We start from the raw sequence: 6,000 nt of genomic DNA on the forward strand, positions 1-6,000 counted from the left end.
ACAGTAGAGTAAGTAGGCCTATAAATTACAAGAAATTGATTTTGCTATCGATTAGTGTCTTAAAATGATTATCTTAGTTTACCCAAATGTGTATTGCGGGGTTTGATGTTTTCAAACAGAATGCAAGCTGCATATGATAAGATAGAGGGATACTCTTATGAGTGTGTTCATAACGTACCTAGGCACTGTACATAGCATATTTCGAGATGTCGCAGGGAAGTACGGGGATATGAACTGGGAGAACGCCAGAGCTGTAGGGACAGGGCTTGTCATGTTGCGGCTCCGTCACAGCACAGTGCATGCCACTGGCCATGGCCACAGACGGGGCAGCTGGCAGTACAGGGCATGCAGCACTCTTTATCAACAGTGCAAGAATCAATTTGTCATACGCGGTCCTGTATGCTTAAAAATCACACTGTTCTGTTGGGTGTTTTTGAACCATTAATTGGTACTTCAATCCATATATGCCAAAGTGGCATCCCATGAACCACCATGATCCATGGTCCATGCACTGATGGAGTGATGATGTTGAGTGTATGAGCGGCCTTGCAAGCTTCTGTTCACTGTTGTTTAATGCCATGGAATGCTGTTTGGTGAATTTGACATGTAAAGTTGCTAAAATCATTACCGGTATGTAGGTTCTATATGATCGCATTGGAAGCCAGCCTTAAGATATTTTTGTGCCTCCTTCCTTCATCTGCTGCCGCGGCAAACAACCTCAATTCCGTCTATTCTATATCATGCAGGCGAGGCCGAGGCCATCACATCAGGCTGTGTGTGTGTATGGGCAATCAGTGTGTGTGTGTGTGCGTACGTGTGCGTGTGTACGCATGGTGGCTGCCTGACCTGTAGCTTTTTTTGACAGGTGATAAGACTAATCGAATCGACAATCAGGATAAAATTTTTGTGTTAATTTTTTTTTTCATTCTCGTTATTTTCAAATAATAATGTCGCCAAGCCAAAGACAGTGGACATACATGTCATTGTACAAGTGTGTTCATTACTCTTCAATAAGTTAACTAGTGATTCTCTGACTTGCTCTAGCCCGGTTCTATACCCGGTAGTGAAAATCCATGCATTCAAAATTATGTGAAGGTTCATGGCTGGCGCCACGTATTGAAAAATGCGGGGGCCCACTTTATATTTTCTGGTGCCACTTCTGTTCGTGTTCTGGGTTTCATCAGCTGACAAGCAAAAAAAAAAAAAAAAAATCAAACAAAAAAAAGGCCCTCAGCAACTTCTAGTAGTTCTGCTGCCACTTCTGGGTTTCATCAGCTAACAAGAAAAAAAAAAAAAAAAAAAGGGGGGGGGGGGGGCGTTCCTGAGCCATATCTGCTGGCAAACGTCAAAAGCTAAACCACATTCTATGTTTGTTTGTTTTTTTTTTTCTGATGCCACTTACGGGGTGATAAAAGTGTGTGTGGGGGGGGGGGGGCACAGTAGTTACACCCTATGTATTCCTACAATGTGTGTATTGTACAAAAAAAGTGTGTGTGCGTGTGTGTGTGTGTGGGGGGGGGGGGGGGGGGCAAGTCCCTGGTTCCACCGGCCCTGAGGTTTACTGAGTATGTTTAGTTGCGTTAAGTTTCACTGCACTGTCAGATCCGGTCCCTGCTAGCTGATCATGCAATGCATGGTGCATGGAAATGGCACAGCGTACGATAATTGTTGCTCATATCACACACACAAACACATCCCATCATGAAATCCAAGCTCACAGTACCGGTACACGTGCCCTCAATCATTACGGTGCCTGATGGGTACCAGTACTCTAGATGCACTGCTTGATTAGGGTATCATCGCATACTAATGATATAGGTCCCTATTCATAAAAGTATATGATTGCCTTACATTCTAGCCATCATTAGATTACCCAAAGTTTGTATAGATGCTGTCATCAATTAGGTGGCAAATGAATGTGAGTTTCTCTGTATCTGTTACAAAAGATACATTTTCTACTTTGCTAAATGAATGGCATTCTGCAAGTTTTGTTTCATATATACTCAAGTACATTGTAATTTCTTTTGAAATTCAGAAATTAGTACGAATGCACACGTTTGGGAAAACTTCCTTATGCCCCCCCCCCCATATTTTGCTATACCACTCTACACTAGGTACCCTAACCTTGTTGTTACCTTTATAACCAACGGTGGTATACCTATGCATGGAGGCACACATGCATGCAGATTTGGCAAGTGGTGGGAGCAGTGTGCATCATAGTGTTTAAGGCACATAGACCCGGTGGTTTAGTCGAATGCGTACGCAGGTGCACGGCGCAAGTTTCCTACAGAGACCTGTGCTATCGACTCTTTAGCGCTTACGCTTTGACCCATTTCCATGAGTCGGAGGAAGTCTGATCCACTGTAGTCAGTGGTCCGATCACAGTTCGGCTCATGATTCAGCTGAGGGGGATGACAGCTTTAGCAAACTTCTTTTGTGACGTCATACTAAGAAGCATACTATAAGCACGCACTCTGGCATCACTACAGAGTGCGTGATGCGCAGAGAAGACAACGAAGGCAACATTACCTAGCAACACCTATGCGCTTTACTCTTGATGACAGCTCAACTTCGGCAATCTTCGTATCAATGCCTATGGTGATCGGCACTATCATCCAACAGCGCCCCCGCAACTACCGGGTCTACGCGCCTTTAGCTAACAAGGGTAGGGTAGTAGATGGTATGGCAAAATTAGTGTGGGGTGCATTAGGAAGTCTTTCCTATTACAAACTTGTTGTCAAACACCATAAACCTTCTCTCTAAATTGATCATAATGTTGATGTTCCAAATCAAAATCACTAGTTCGCAAAACACTTTTTTTGAAAAGAAAAGGGTGATTGAGTTTAATATTTGAAAGTAATGTTTTATTTTGATTTGTTATCCTGGAGACTCATGTGGTGAATTGTAAAGTTATGATAGCCCCTTTGTATTTCTACAATGACAACTTAGGAAAATTCTGCTAGATAACAAACATCGATACAAAGATTTCTTTGTGAATTTTAGTAGGAGAAGATCGTCAAGGTACTGATTTTTGATAGGCCTGGGCCCTGTTTTATGAAGAGTTATAATTGATTGTCACAGTTGATTTCTATGCTAAGTCTATGGCAGCCTGTGTGTTAAGGAAATTTAAAATCGAGTTTATCTTTTGATAAAACAGGGCCCTGTTTTATGAAAAGTTATAATTGATTATATAGTTGATATCTGTGGTAAGTCTATGACAGCCTGTGTGGAAAGGAAATTTAAAATTGATTATATATTCTAATAAAACGGGGCCCTCTGGCCTTGTGTATCTGTCAGAATAGGAAACTTTTTTCTAAAGAAAATGTTGTGGATTGAGATCCTCACACTTTGACAAGACATTCATTTTGAAACAGCCACAATTCACCCAACCTACTGGTACTATGTTCATTCTGACTAAATTAAAAAGATAAAGACATGCTGGATTTTACATTTAGTACTTTGTACATTTTGTGTAGAACGAATATTCACAACTAGGTTAGGGACCATGGATTTTTTTGTTTTTTGTTTTTTTTTAGTGGGAGGGCGGACTGCGGGTCATTGGTACCCTACTCTATCAAGATTTTGTTGTATTGGTATACAGTTGTGTGTTTTTCGTACTAGAACAAGGTGCAATTAATATTACTTCCCTCTGCCCCCCCCCCCCCCCCCTTTTAGGTAGCCAGTATTGGGGTAATTATCAGGTTTACTAAAGTCATGTACTGCGACATCCTCTGCTGCTGCCCTGGTGTCATGACTCTTGTGTGCTAAATGGTGGAATTTTGTACCATTAGTTCATTGAAGAAAAATAAAAATCCTGTTGGGCTGACCAGTCAGAAGCTCACATATTATATTGGAGAAAACACCAAAGCTTGTAAAAGGTATACGAAATTAAAAGCAAAACTCAACTATTTGCATTGTATTGATGTCTCTGGCTATCAGACAGAATTTTTTGACGCAACCATATTGCTCAAGGGCATTATGATGCTCAAGATCAGTTACTGCACACATGCTATAAAGAGCTTTGAGAAGGTTTCATGTGACAGAAAATCGGATTTCAGACAGGATGAGTTGGGGATAGAATTCTGGGAATGAGATAAGGACTTCTAGTCAAACTCTGTTTCTTTTTCCCCTCGCATCAGCAAAGAGTAAAGTACATCTGACAGGATGTCTGCCTCACAATAATGTTTGCGGAAGGATTCTTCGCGTTTGCGAGCATAATGAAGTTACAACCTTGTGACAGTTGGGGGTTGCCCAAAGTGCGGAAGACACCACATGGCTTGCGCTTTTCAGAGACGAGTGTGCAGTGGTCTATGAAGAGAAGAGAATTCATAAATAAGTCTGTGTCATCCACACCGCTGTTCATCTGTATCTTGGGGGCTGTGCTGTGAAGCTTTGGAGTGTTATAAAAACATTTGCTTAGGCTCTGGGAGAAATGATGCAGAATATGAACTAGTTGTTCGTGTATATTACTTAGGGCAGCAAATTGTGGAGCAGCTGGCTGGGGAAGACATGCATACCCATTAAATTGTTCTGTATCGACATTGTACATTTAAACCCTTAGTACCGGTAATAGTATTCTGTGAGTGCTGATCGGCACAGAGAACTCCATAGCCTTGTACACACAGTCCATAGTCCCTGGCACAGAAAGGGTATACAGTATAAACGAGCAAGAAGGGAGCTTACTCCTCTCTGATTTAACCCAAATGTCATTCAGGCTGTGAGAGATGTTGACAGTACTGGTACATACAGACCAGCGGCCTAGTGCCTTTTGTGTTGAAGTGTATCAGGCCTTGCCATCACCCCTGCTTACTTGTCATACAGCCAGAGATTCTAGGACTGTTTACACTCTGTCTGCACTGCCTGCTTAATCTGGTTGCGATAGCCATCGTGTGTGAACAAACATGCGACGTTAATATGTGTAATTAGGGTCATAAGTTGCTATTTGTAATTGTTGCTGACAAAAAATTATAACACAAATAGAACCAGAAATGAACGAAGAGTTCTTTTTGTGCATGAGAAATTTGTGCAGTGTCATCCTCTACATCCTTTCATTTCAAATTTGTATGGACAAATGTAAGGGCCAACGACGGTACTGTTATTACAGTTTGTGTAATTTGTGGATGAGATACAAGTGTACATGTACATGGGTATGTCAGAAATATATATTAAATGACAGTGTGTTTGTCTTATAGTGAGCGTGTCTGAGTAATGATTGCAAGTTTGTTGCAGCTATTCGATTAATATTTTCTGAAGTAATACTTAACAGCAGCAACTACTGGTGATGAGAAATCTGGGAATTTGATTTGCTTCTATTTCTGTAGCATATCATTCAAGATTGACAATGTCATGAGATACATCGTATGTTGTAGGCATAACTTGAACATTTTTTGATCAGTTCTATCGCCCACAGAACAGCCTGGTGCTTTATACCGTCTTCACTGATTTACATGTTTATATTCATGTTAATTTGTTGTTTTTGGATGTGTGTGTTTATATGTGGGAATTGTACATTGTAAGTGTGTGTTTGTGTCAGACAAGTTTATAAACTTGAAATTTGAATTTTTAAAACCACAATGACAATTACAGAAATTGAATTTCCAAATTTCTTACTGCTATGGTGGTTGCTGCTATTTCCGGTACTGCTTCAGAAAATGAATTTACACATATATATGTTTGGCAACTGGCTCTTACAAAATATGTTTTTGTCTTGGATTTTTTAGATCAAAAGACTCCCCCCTCCGAAGCCTGAGTAGCTTCAAGTCAGAGATCCCGGGTGGGGATGCACTGGGGTCCATGGATGCAGAAAACTCAGCTAAATCGTAAGTATCATCCAGTGTAAATGAAGCACACACTTTGCTATTGGTTTTATAGTAGTTTGGCAGATATGGCTTCCAGACAATACAGTCATATGAATTCATACATGGATAGTCTTCCTTATTTGTACTGGAGAAATGTGCTGTGTCTATTATTATCCTGTTTATGTAAGAAAAAGTAAACATT

This window comes from Diadema antillarum, unplaced genomic scaffold, assembly GCF_040938485.1.
Source record: "Diadema antillarum isolate AM-2024a unplaced genomic scaffold, OU_Dant_1.0 scf00000071, whole genome shotgun sequence".
In the NCBI taxonomy this organism is placed as follows: domain Eukaryota; kingdom Metazoa; phylum Echinodermata; class Echinoidea; order Diadematoida; family Diadematidae; genus Diadema; species Diadema antillarum.